The sequence below is a fragment of the Maylandia zebra genome, linkage group LG2 (assembly GCF_041146795.1).
Source record: "Maylandia zebra isolate NMK-2024a linkage group LG2, Mzebra_GT3a, whole genome shotgun sequence".
Lineage (NCBI taxonomy): Eukaryota > Metazoa > Chordata > Actinopteri > Cichliformes > Cichlidae > Maylandia > Maylandia zebra.
In genome coordinates this window covers 45,691,862-45,705,817 of record NC_135168.1, presented here as the reverse complement: position 1 = coordinate 45,705,817, position 13,956 = coordinate 45,691,862, and the positions used below count along the sequence as shown (strand labels likewise).

The 13,956-nt window shown below is 40.6% G+C and overlaps 1 protein-coding gene and 1 non-coding gene across 7 annotated transcripts in view; one reads left to right on the top strand and one right to left on the bottom strand.

Annotated features, from left to right (window-relative positions):
• The window catches only part of bcorl1 (BCL6 corepressor-like 1), a 34,555-nt gene extending 20,605 nt beyond the window's left edge, over window positions 1–13,950 (bottom strand). Inside the window, exons 1-2 of one of the 6 annotated variants that reach the window (XM_076875371.1) lie at window positions 13,814–13,872; window positions 4,751–4,864 (exon numbers count right to left, since the gene is read on the bottom strand). The gene's annotated coding sequence lies outside the window, so the exon portion shown is untranslated. Of the gene's footprint in view, window positions 1–548; window positions 1,376–1,402; window positions 1,935–2,051; window positions 2,221–4,750; window positions 4,865–9,821; window positions 9,903–13,813 lie in introns of those variants that run through there. The other 5 variants (XM_004545734.4, XM_023154837.3, XM_004545731.3 and 2 more) reach the window with 5 other exon arrangements.
• On the top strand, window positions 10,017–10,089 carry trnav-uac (transfer RNA valine (anticodon UAC)). The gene has a single exon. It is a non-coding gene; the product is annotated as a tRNA-Val (tRNA).
• Window positions 13,951–13,956: the final 6 nt, after the last annotated feature.

Genomic DNA, 13,956 nt, shown 5'->3' with positions numbered 1-13,956 from the left:
GAGCCTACAACCTACTGACAACAATCCAAACATGCTTAATATAGAAGCCACACTGTGTTTAACACAACCGAAGAGGGTCAGGATACAAAACAAGACACGTTATTGCAAAGGTAATATCATCTACAACCTTCTCTAGAAGGTTGTGTGCCTCATTTGTAATAGAACAAAATCCCCATTCGTTTACAACCATTTGTAGCCTGTTGTGAATTGGAACAAGTTCACACTGAAACATGAGCAGCCTCCTCCTTCTCTGACTGCAGGGAGCTGGATATCTGTCGACCACCAGCTCATGTGTGCAGTTATGAAGTGAATGACAACACATCTGCAGCTTCCATTCAAACAAAGGCAAACAAACAAACAAACAAAAAAAACCTTAAAGTTTCAACCCAGCCTGTGGAGCAGGAGGTTTACACTTGGTCCTGCCCGATTCTCTCCCCTCAAAAGATAAACAACCACAGGATATTTAGCCCTCTCACTCCATAATCACATTTTGGCTCAGTAGTTAAGCGGTACAGGTTACCCTGCTGTAATTAGGCCACTTGTCTTACCTGAATCCTGAAAGCAGCGCAGGCCTGCTGTTTACAAGGGTATCCGCTCCTTTAGGCCAACAAATTTCCTACTTTTCTCAATACTTGCGATGGTGAGGAAATAACCGTGCACGCATACACACGGGGGGACCCTGACATCGTCGCGCCACTGAAAAAGAGTTTGTTTACTACCATGCACGATCTGTGTCGGATCCTGACCAGCACGGCGGTGCAGGACAAACGATCGCGTCCATCCGCCGAGAGCACCGCGAGCAGAAACTACTTCGCTGCTGCTCTCCTATCGCGGAGTGGATCGGTGTGTGAGAGCCTCTAACATGCCCTTCGCCATTCGCTCAGTAATGGCTGCGTGCAGGCAGCCAAATCGTTGACAGATGGCCAAACGTGAAATTGGGAAACAAAAAAAAACGCCGATCAGTAAAAAAGAAAGAAGGAAAAACGGAGGAAGAACGCCGAAGAGGACCGAGCATAAAGCACGAGTATCACAAAGTCGCCTGCTGACACATCGCATTGTGTCTGAGTCGGGGTAACCCGGAGACCTCAACGACCGCGCAAGAGCTATCCCGGTAGTGGCCGGCCGCTCGGCGCTTCACCAATTATAGACGAGTTTGGTTCACGGGCTGCACATCGGACATCTGAGGGCTTCAAAAAAAAAACAAACTTGTTATACGTGCATTTGTAAATCAGTCGAGCAGGGATGTAGCAGTCCGCACATGCACTATGACAACTGCGATATAGATGAAGGCACGTTGTTTATATCGAAGGCCCGATCTCTTTTTATGAAAGAATACACCGTCTTCAAAGTGGGCATTCACAGTCATCTATCTGTGAGTCATATTGGAGATTATCGACCCTACCTATTTAGGCCGCCATGCTCTCCAGCAGCGACGAGGATGTCCCGTCTGAGTTGGTGGTTCACCTGGTCAGTGTTGAATGTCGAGGCTGGGAGGATGGAAGAATAACGCGCTTGAGTGAAAATCAAGCGCATTATTCTTCCATCTTGGTCTAAGTAATGAATTATTCCACAGCGAACGAAAGGAGGAAGGCAGCCGATCACAGAAACAGTCAGGGTGATGTTCTTATTTTCCAGGTTAATGGATGGCCCGATGCGCCGTCCACATCGCCTTTTAAATCTGCCTGAAATTAAAACATATCTCTTTGCCTTCAGTTACCGTGTCCGCGTTTGGGTAACCGACTGCATCCACTGCCGGCACGCTTGGACTGCACACTCAGATGTCATCTCGACACACAAGTTGGCTTGTCCATAGGCTACATGTGACACGATCCTACATAATGCCGTGGGATAACAGCGAAACATCTCCGCAACTACAGGCTCCGGTAGCGGCTCCCGCAAGACAGCGACAACTAGAAAATGCAGATATCCAGGTCAAAGTTTGGCAGAGTTTTGCTCGCCCTCAATAGCATTGTGCAATGCCCCCTTTAATGCCCCCTGCTCGCCCGTAACGCCTTTGTTATTAGTAATCGCATGGTATTGCACCGTCTTACCTTGCGCTCCGAGCCGTCTACAGCCACAAAGCCTTCACACACAGCGCAACAAGCTATTGTTGTCTCCACGGTGGCTTCGCTGCGGGTCCGGGGATGTGATTTTGAAGTAGAATGAATACAGTATGTAATTTTGGCTTGTCCTCGCGATCTTCCCTTATTGCCAGTTTTCGGTCTGCAGCAGCTGGAGATGAAAATCGCGCACCCTGGGTCCTAGCGCCGGGTAAAGCCCTACAGGTGAATAACAAACACGCTGGGTGCTCGGTGGGCTTGAATCTTTAAATGAACGATCCTCGGCGAGTCAGACATACAGTCCTTATAAAGCAGCTTCTCACAGCAGATTTAGATGTTCTGCTTAGAGGTCACTTAAAAAAAGAAAAGAAAAAGGTGTGATCTAAATTTTGATTAAGCGTGTCTTCAAGTCCAATTAAGCTGCCCACGCATTACTTTAACATTCTAATGATGGTTTAGCGTCAGACCCGTGCAGCCCAATTAATCACGGCACGCTGCAGTCTCCTACGAGGCCATCCAGCTCACTGCAGATGTGCAAAAAGAAGTAAAAAGCCAAAAATCAAAGTGACCAGTTTTCACTGTAAAGGTTCATTCATTGTTTGTTAAAACGTAGCCACTTACATGAAGTGTAAATACATTTTCTTTGCCACTGCTGCACAGTTTACCCAATAAGTTTTTACATGTTTAGCAGTGGAGACAAAATGGTTAGAAACTACCTTTACTGGTGGGCTTTATATTTGCTGATATTAGCTCACAGCAGATATACCGCAACTGCAATTTCAGATGCTAAATACTGAATACTGTTTATGTCGTGTCACTGTTTCATGGTCTGTCCATCATTTAAAACATCCTATATTGCTCGGGCTGTAGCTTTACCATTCTGTGTGGTGCTGTAAAATAAAGGTATTGAGTAATACCTTTTCTAGAGCGGGTGTTAATATGAATCTGCTAAGGCAGGAAGCTTTGGACACGAGTTAGACAGCCTATATATATTTCCTGTGTGAATGAAATATCGTAGTTCAGATGCAGTCTCTAAACAACAGCACTTGAGGGCAGTGAGTGTTATGATGAATCTGCAAACTGATACAGCATAATACTAAAAAGGTTAAGGGCATACCATATTATTCTAACTGTAACTGTTTAACTCCACGCTGGGTGGCATTTGTTGCATGCCACACCTCCCTCTCTCTGCCAGTTCACTGTCTCTGGATTGTGAACAGATGAAGTAACAAAACCAAAAAAAAAAAGAACCAAAATATGCACAAGCAAGATGGAGGGCCTGTGTCCTAAATGTCACCCACACAGGCTAATAAAGAGTCTGACATCATCTGTAGATATGACGGCCAAAGGTTTTGCTTTACAAACCAAACCTGTGGATAAATATATTGTTGAGTTACTAATGAATCACTTTAAAAGTCTTGAAAGAAGCTCACAGAGGCTAATTAAAAACAGAAATAGCTTGTTCTCTTGGCAACATGACAGACAAGACAGAATAAATATTACAACAGCACAAATATAGATGTTAGAAAAATAAAGTTTAAAAAGCAAGTGAGTGAGATTCACATAACACAATGTCTATTTTATTTCAGTTAACAAATTCATTTTAGTTAAATTCAAGCATTTTGCTGCATTGCTATGCCTGGACCTCCCAAAGGGCCAGAAAGGTCGGGACACCCAGGCAACTTATTAGAGGCTGTAAAAGTAGCTTAAGTCAGTGAACAAATCATCACTGCTGTTAAAGTACCACATTTTCCAGGATACAAACCTTCAACGGATCAAAACTTAACCAGTAGGTAAAGCAAACACAAGCGAAAATGGATGGATTGAATGTGTGTTAGTGGAAGTTTATGATATAGGGCCCGTGGTCTATTTGCCAAATGAGGCTTGTCTGCAGATTTAGGGAGGAGACATACTTCTTTTTCTTGAAGAGAGGAACTGGGGAGCAGTACCTGAGATCTTTCATAAAGGATCTGACCGAGCAAAACTGTCAGAGATGCTATAAAAGCCTCATCAGACAACTGCTACACACACTGCACAGTAGGACAGCTGTCTGTGCCAGTAATGGCCACTGCTTCCACTGAATTCATGTTCACACAATTATCTATTTAGGGGACTGACTGCAGGCTAACCTGAGCTGGTTATTTTTTAGACACCATCATATCGGTTAAATTGTAAGCCCAAATACAAAATGACATACATGCTTACTGCACATGAAAGCTTTAGGATTTCACAGTTTAGATTTTATCTGCCCAGATTTTGAGATATCTGACTGATAATGGACAGTCTGGATGATCTAAAGACCTTGCTGTGAGCAGTTGTCACTGAAAATACACAACTTCACACTGATGGACAGAGTCTATGGAAACTGCTGACAGTGACATCTAAGAATTATCCAGAGTAAGTGGGACACTGCAGCTGATTTTTTAAAAACACATTTTATATTAATATGCATCATTTTGGGATGGGGGACCTAAAACTTAACAAGAAACACTAGCACAACATCCGCAACCCACAACACTAGGGCTAAATGAAATGTTCTTGAGCAATTCTGACAACCAGCCAGATGTTCATGTGGCATGTGATCAATTTAAGGTGTTTCATGAGGAGAAAAGACAAATAGACAAGAACATAAAAGGAAGATGATTCAGAATGAGAAAACCGTAGATGTCGCTTATAGATATGGCACAAACCTTCGACTGAGACATAGACGGCTCTGCAGGTCACACTCTCCAGGGCTCCGGGTCTACAGTCACTGGAATCATGCGTAAGTCCGAGAAGATGACCATCAAAATGGCCACAGGCATCTAACAGCAAATGACATTGCTTGTAAAACTGGGAACACGCTGCAGAGATTAAAGTCCAACTGAAACAGCAATTTAGTTCCAGTGACTGATTTTCAAGATGGTACAACATCTGCATTGGTCTGCACCAAATCAGGCCGTCTACTCTTGATGGCGGGTACACATTATTGTGTAGAAGAAGATTAGGAGTAAATTCTTTCACCCACTTGAAGCTTACATTTTTCTAATCAGTTATGATTGACTCAAAGCATCACAAACCTTTTATACAAGACAGCTGTCACTCTGTTAACAGACCGGTCTGCAGCGTAGCACTACACGCTTCGCTATAAATCACACAAGTGCACTGCATCAAATAATTATCAGTTTCAGTTTCACCTCTATGTGTCCACATTCTCTCTGTTTATCACAAGTGCATTTGTGATTTCAGTTTTTTATGGCCGGCCTCTTTCTGTTGTTAGAACACATCATCATAAAGGAAGAGCTTCATCCACACATCCATGCATTCTCCTAACTATTTATCCAATTCAGGGTCACTGGGAAGCTGTAGCCTATACCAGCTGTCACTGGGAGAGAGGTGAGGTATACCAAGGTCACATCACCAGTCTATCATAGGGCTAACATAGAGACAGATAATCATTCATGCTCACATTCCGACCTACAATAATCACCAAGTATGTGGACTTTGTGAGGAAGCCGGAGTCCATAACAGAACCCACACAGACAGAAGATACTCTCCCCAGAAAGGAAGGCTCTATATAGCTGCCAGATTCAAGCCTAGGACCTTGTTGCTGTAAGGGGGGGGAGAATAGTTTCATTGCCATGCTGTCTTCAATACAAATATATCCAAAATGCATTGTTTTCAGTCCTGTGTTAAAGGCATGCTTTGGAATATTTGACCACAAGTGACACTACGGAGCAATATTCCACAACAAGACGCCCTGTGGAGATTTCTTGTAAACAAACAAAATATATATTTTTTTACATTTAACATTAACACTAAGCCAATTTTAAAGCATTTCAAATCGAGCACTGTTTTGATCCATATCTGCTCACTGGCAAACATATTCCAATCTTTTGTTTATTTCAGGACTCAGATTGCTCTCTCGCTTTGTACTAAGGCCCCTGGTTTGAACCTTATGGTCGGCTGCGGCCTTTGTGTGTGAAGTTTGCATGCTTTTCCTGTGGCAATGTGGGTTTCCCCTGGGTATTCTGGTTTCCACTCACTGTGAAAGTGTTTTTACCTGTCTCTGATCTAGCCCAAAGTCAGATAGGATAAGGTCCAGCCAGTCATCCTTGTCCTAAGTGCTTGAGAAAAAAGCTACTGGCCTTCTTTTTATAACGTTCATGAAGACATTCTGATCTGAAAGGCTTCTTTAGTTCTAAAAGGTGATATGATTCCCAGGTATTTAACCTTAACTGAAGTTGTCACCTTGGAGGTGATACTGACCCACCCAGTCATCCAGTGAGTCTTTAGGGTGACATGAGCCAAGGTGTGAATTCTCTGTGAGACAGTGCCACAACCTGCCATTGTGTGAGTCATTAAGGTCACATGGGTCAAGGTGTGAATGGGAGTTGAATTGCCTCGGAAGGGATCGTAAGACTGCATTATAAAAGGGCTGATAGTTTGTGGCATCGGTCAGTTTCAGACATATGCAGATAGCCCCCTTTACCTCTCACTCCCGCTGTTTGTCTTCTCTGCCCAGAATTTGAACATTTGTATCCTGAAAGGAGCGTCCCTAACAGGGGTTTCCTTGGCAGAGAGTACTGATGATTTAAACCTTCTCTTACTGTGATCACATTACTTGTAAATATAAATCTAAAATTACAACACAGACCTTACTTTTAACTTCTGTGTATCTTAATTTATTTATTTTTAGAAAATTTTGCTGGTGCAACTCTCGGCAATAATCCAATTTTTTTTTTTTTAAGTTGCAGTTTATTACAAGTCCAAGAAATGGCATTTGGAACTGCCTAGCATCAATAGTGGACATGTAAGTACATGCAGATATGTCCTCATTTGACAAAAAACTTGGTCCCAAACCTTGATCCTGTTTCATTCCACGCACTATTAAGGTGATTGACAGCTGGTGAAGTTAAAATTCAAGCCAAAAAAGAAGCAATTTTAAATAATCTTTACAAATGTGCTACAAAGAAAACAATGCTTTCAGTATCTCTGTTTGACACCAGAAACACAAAATGTCCTTTAAAATGAACATAGCTCTAAGATAATTCAATCTGATCTATAAATGGAAATTAATATAAGACTTAATTTCAAAATTGTACATAGGTGAGATAAGCCAATTCCTATATACAGAGTACATAGGAAATGGCTTAGCTGACCCTTTTGCCCAGCATTTTAAACATCTGTAACTGCTTAAGTAGAGGACATATCCACATAAAATTTTCAGGGATGACTAACACATTTGACGTCTGTTAAAAACTGAAACCAAATCTGTTTGACGACAATTTCGTCCTATGAATAACTATGAGCATCGATTCCACTAGATACATTATAGCTTCAATAACAAAACTGCATCAATTGAATGTTCATGGTCCAGAGTAACAGAGCCCAGCAATGGTGCCCTGGATGTTCTACCACTTGAGAAAACTTTGAAAAGTGCATCATATAATGTGGGATAAATAGCTATAACAACTCACAGCATTTTTTAACAGTCATGAATTTGGAGCCTCTGGTGTACTTCTAGGGTCTTTGACTCAGAAAGTATGCATATTGTGAAGGTAAAAATTTGGATTAATTCAGTAAATTAAATCATTCCGAAGCACGGTACTGTGAAAGAATGTTTGTGGGGTCTAAACACTGAGTAAAGCTGTTTTAATGCATCCATTTAACTCGCTGATGAATTTTAGCATCGCTATTGCCCCAGTTAGAGTCAACACACTTTCTGGATTCCTCCATCAGCTGATGAGGAGGTCATCCAAATGAGTGAAGATGTAGTGAATGGCTACGGATAGTTAATGGATCCTCACCACCTTCTGCAGCACTTGTTGGACACGCAGCTGAACACTTTCTCTGTTGCACTCTGCTGCCACAAGGACACGTACAAAAGGTCTTCACCAAATCATCAGATTTAAGGCACTTATTATATTATATTTACATTTATTGAGCTCTTAACTTATTGTTTTTTCTATTTAAAACTTTTCAAGCTATTTTCTTTTGTGATACTGTACACATGTTACTGAGCTAAGTTGCTTTTCATGTTTTAGCTGCTTTAACACAGTGATTTCTCATTTGGGGGATAAAGATTTTTTTTTTTTAAATCTTACATACATACTTTAAAAAAAACCCTGCTCATTGTAAAGAGGTCAGGTAGGAAATTGTGTAGAAAATTAATATTTATAAGACTGAAATTGTTTGAAAATGACTATTTAAAAACTGTTAAATAGTCTAGGCTACAAGGTGTTTAGATGAATAACTCTATTTACTTTACAAGAGAGTTTAAACATAAAAAAACAATTTTTATTAAAAAGTTCTTTTATGAAAGGTAATTCTGCTATCTTATTTGAGTTTTGTGTCATACTTTAAGTTTCTATCAGACAAAGATAATACACTGGGATTCAGGGAACTGAGCAGAAAATGTAAGCAATTTAAGCTTTTCAGTGTTTTTAACAAAATAATTTAAAATATCTCCTTAGCAATTTAACTTTTAACTTCCAAGTTTACTTTGTGATACTGTATGGCCTGTCTAGCGTCATACACAGATACCATTTGGTCAAATGAAGTCTGTGGCACAGATCTAGCATGTCTTGCATTTTGATCCTGCCCACATATGAATCTATATGATTAATTCTGGCCTGCTGTGTTGGATCAGTGAGAATACAAGCTCTGGCTGGCTCTCAAGGTGTGCTATTGTACCCCACATGATAAACAGACGCAGCTGTCATCCCCACGTTGTTCAGCCAGCCTGACTCCCCTTCCCTCATTGGCACCGAAGAAAGCTGGAGTCAAAACAGCTAAAAATGGAAGAATGAGATGCTGAGGCGATTTCAAGAGGCCAGCGAAAGGAAAACCTCTGGAACAAATAACTTATAGTGTGCATGATTGAAGATCAAGTCATTGCAAAGAACATAAATATGAATACATATTTCAGACCCCACAGGAGCATAAAAAAAACAGGAGGGACCGGCCATTTGAACAGAAGCCTGATTGAGGAGCCTCACCAATCAGCAGCAAACACACTTATCACAATTTAGCAAGAGGATGAGAGCGCTTAGGAATTTATATTTGAACCCTCTGATGGGCACCTCTGGAGCTCTTGAGATGAATAATGCACAATAGATACAACAGATACAGATAAGCAGGACAGCGTTAAAAAAGCTAGACTGCTTCTGCTGGACATGTTTAAATACCCTGCTTGTTGCTGCTCTCTGCCTCGTTATTCTGCTTGTCTAAATGTCACATACAGCCATGTGTAATGATTAAACCTGCTAAGTAGTGTAAATATTACAGCATTAAATGTGTGTTTTTAACACATGGCCAAGGTAAATAATAACTTTCAGTGTGTCTGGCTATCAGTTAGTCTTTGATCTAACATCGTGCCTGCTTCCTCTTTTCACAATACACTGAAGTACAGTTACAGTGTTCAGCTATGTGGCAAAAGAGGTTTTCAAGACTGGAATCACATGTTTGAGCAACAAACACACTTGAGCCATGCTAGCCGGATAAGCCAAGAGTGCTTCCTAAGCTAGAAACGCTAATCCTGACTTGGTATGTTGTTAGTTCATGCAGTCGGAAGGCTGGACACACGGACAAATGGAGGCGACTCGCCCCGCTCGATTATTTCCAGCTCACAAGTAGCACCTCGGTGCTAGCTACCATAACGTGTGATCGGTCAAACAAGCAAAAAGAAAAGGGGGGCTCCACTGGCGCTGGAACTAAAAACAGCAGCAGCTAGGTTAGATTAGGACGTAGTTAGGTTAGTATCCGAGCGAGATGACTTACTGGGAGAGACTGACACTCATCGTCACTTTGTCTAAAAAGCAGCGAAGCACAGGGAACCGCTTGAAAGAGCAGCGAATACCAGCGGACTCTCGAAGCGGCTTTCCTACATCATATTGGAAAAACAAGCAATTATTAGCCACGTTAGATGTATCGCGTATTCTTTATTATGCTACACTTCGGAAAGGACAATCAGCTGGTTCCATAGTGTAGCGGTTATCACGTCTGCTTTACACGCAGAAGGTCCTGGGTTCGAGCCCCAGTGGAACCAGGAATAATTTTCTGCTTCGAAACTGAGTGGAAGCCTCTGCAGTAGGTAGGTTACTATGCTGATAAATTATTAAAATGAAACTAATGTACACTTACTCTATACTTCTAAAACTTTGCAAATATACAAACTTCAGGCTGGACTCCACTTAAAAATACATAGCAATATTCTCTGAATGGCAAAAAAGCATATATGAAGCAAGGGTAACAGGACAACCTGTCTAAAGACTAACAGGTTGTCCTGTTACTCTTTGAAAACAGGTAGATCTTCTATACGTCTGTCATTCTGGCCTAATGTGTCCACTTGTTGGCCGTGATATGACCGAGTTGAGTGTGTAAGTTTCTTGTTGGTGTGAGATTATTTACACTCTAATGGTGAAAAATACTGGTTTGAAAGGCTACCTGTAAATTTTCTTTTTAAGGCCCCAACAGGCCCAACAGAAATATGATTCTGCAGTGTCTGGATGAATAAGTGATGGGCAAGAGGAAGCTACACACCACTAGTGGATGGTTTTGTGCCGTGGTCTAACAAGAATCATGTTTCTAAATGTAAATAACAGCAGAAAGCTGGGGATCAACTTCAGAAGGAAGATGAAGACTACATGGCCTGTGTCTATCCTGGGGTAAGATGTTGGCGTGGTGGACGACTACAAGTAACACATCGACAACAGGCTGAACTAGAAGAGGCTGTATACAAGAAGAGGGTGAGCAGGCACTGGCTGGAAGGTGGACACTTCTAAAACTGCGGTGGACAGGAGGTCACTTAACAAACTGCTTTCTATCTGGGATAATTCTAACCACCCTCTACAAGACTTACTGGAGAACCTTCTCTACCAGACCAATTCAGCTCTGCTGCCACGAGGACAGAAATGGAAAACCCTTCATACCGCAGGCAATAACTACAGTACAACACGTGTAAAGCAGAAAATCATCTGAATGTTCTGTATGCTCATTTAGACATTTTATTTGAATCCTATGTGGTAACAAAACTTTATTTACTGAATTTTAGAATTTTACTTTTGCTTTGTTGATTCTGAAATGCTTAATTATTATAATTTTTAATGCTATTATCATTGTTGCTGTTTTTATTATTGAAGTGGTGTAACAAAAGAATTTCCCACACCTGAGATAAATATAGTATATTTTATCTTATTGTTATCTTTTAACAGCATTAATTTAGTAATTAGTATTGTGATTCTGCAAACACATACCTACAAAAACTCCCATTAACTCCCATTTCTCAAGACCATATTTTCAGTGTCCTAAACTGAATCAATCATCCTTTTGGCAAAACAAGTTTCACCTACTTAGACACAATTTGCAGATCCTATTTAACTGTATTTCAAAATGATAAACATGCGATCACTCCCTAAACACATTTTTCCACAGTGATTCGCATGCAATGCATAACTTCTAATAACACGAGGCAGAAGTAGATATCAATACAGCACAGACGTCATTTATCAAACACAACGCAAAATTTTTCTGAGGTAATTAAACTGCAACAAGACAGTTTAGAGGACTCAGAAAGCAAGCGAGAGCTGAAGGTTGATACCAATAACTGGTGAAAGCAATGTGACGTAAAGGAGGAAGAAGTAGGACGATGCGGAAGAACAATATCAAAAATAGTAATTTAAGTAGAACTGTGAGACCATGGTTTGACATTAAATGACAGCCCATATGAAAAGAAACTTCTAGACTTCATTAGACTTCCACTCACATCATTAGGTACAACGTTTCAGCTGTTCGTTAACACAAATATTTAACTGGCAAATCATATGACACCAACTCTTTGCAAATCAAAACAACCTGCTGAAGTTCAAACAAAGTATCAGAATGGGGAAGTAAAGTGCTTTAAGTGACTCTGATTGTAACTCTGACACTCTGGTTGTTGGTGCCAGACAGGCTTTTCCTTCAGAAACTGCTAATCCACTGGGATTTTTCCACAGAATATATCTACAGAGTTTACAGAGAATGATCCAATAGAGAGGAAATACCCAGTGAGTGGCAGTTCTCTAAGTGATGTTGATGCCAGACGTCACAGGAGAGTGACCCGGCAGCATTAGGCTGATAGGAAGGCAACAGCAACTCAAATAACCACTCATTACAATCCAGGTATGCAGAAGAGCATCTATGAAAGTTTTTCCATATTTCCCACACTTACAGGTTTTAAATCATCAAACAAATTTTAAAATTAGACAAAGATAACCTGAGTAAATACAGACATTTAATGATGATTTCATGTATTTAAAAAAAAAAGCTATCCAAACCTAAGTGGCCCTACGTGAAAAGTAATTGCTTGTTAAACCACTTGACAGTAACAACTGCAATCAAGCATTTGCAATAACTGGCGATGAGTCTTTTACATCGCTGTGGAGGAATTTTGGCCCTATCTTATTTGCAGAATTGTTTTAATTCAGTGACACTGGAGTTTTGAGCATTACTGGGCTGTTCACAGTCATGTCAAAGCATCTCAATGTGATTGGATAGCCAGACCTTGATAAGGTGACTTCAAAATCTTAATTTAGCTTCTTTTTTTTTGAGCCACTCAGAGGTGGAGGTGTGCTTGAGGTTCAGGGCACAAACCGACTGCAGGACATTTTCCTTCAGGATTTTCTGTTACAGAGATGAATTCATCGCTCCATCAATTACAGCATCCTGAAGCAGCAAAGTGGCTCCAGACCATCACTTTAACAGCACCAAAAAAGTTCAACTTTTGTTGTCTTTTGGCAGCCTTTGTGTTCTTTTTGGTCATTAATGGTCTTTCCTATTGTTGAATCATGAACACCGACCTTAACTGAGGCAAGTGATGCCTGCAATTCTTTACATGTTTTTCTGGGTTCTTTTGTGATCTCTGGGATGAGTCAACAATGTGCTCTTGGAGTAAATTTGGTAGGTTGCTCTGGTTAAGGTTCACCACTGTTCCAAGTTGTCTCCATTTGTGGGTAATGGCTGTCACTGTAGTTTGCTGGATCCTGAATCCCTAGAAACTAGTTTGCAACATCTTTGTAATAGATGCCAATGACTTTGTTTCCCTTCAGTTCTTGAGTTTCTTTAGATTGTGGCATGATGTGTTGCTTTTTGAGATCCTTTAGCTTCTTTCGCTTTATCAGACAGCTTCTATATAAGTGACTTCTTCATTCAACAGGTCTGGGAGTAATAAGGACTGTGTGTGAACTAGTGTAATTGAACTCAGGTTTAAAAAAAGAAATGTGGCTATTTACAGTTCATTCATGATTTCACAGGAAGTGCAGTACCTTTTTCACACAGAGGCAGGTAGGTTTGGGTAGTTTACCCCTCCCCCCAACAACAATGGCTTGTCTCCCACGCTGGGAGTTTTGTTTTTCTCTGGGTTGTTGCACTTATTACTATTTTAATTATACTTTTTAATTAATGAAATAACAGGATAAAAATAATATTCAACAGTTTAAAGTATCTAAGGCTGCTTTTGCATTCTCTTACTGTAACCCATTAATTAATAATAACAATTAATAATGGCAACAGGTGTGTGATTATCCAGGTGCACCAGAAATTATACGTTACGACAGTTTTACTACATAAAATAAAATGGAAATAAAACAAAATAAAATAGTTGAACAAATAATAATTAATAATCGCTGACAATAAAGCCTCGCTATTCAGTTAGCCAGGTGTTGCCAGTTTACTATCAACAGTCCTATAATAACCCTCAACCGTTATAAAGTAAGCAGTTTTTAAGAATCACTCACCAAACCTCCTTCTTCTTTGCCTACAAACAAGTGCTAATACTTATAAATAAAAACCTTTTTCAATACGTTAGGAATGGTTGCGCTGCTGGGATTTTAATTTGGCCTTTCCCCCACCCACCGCCCTGCCCCCCTTTTTTTCTTTC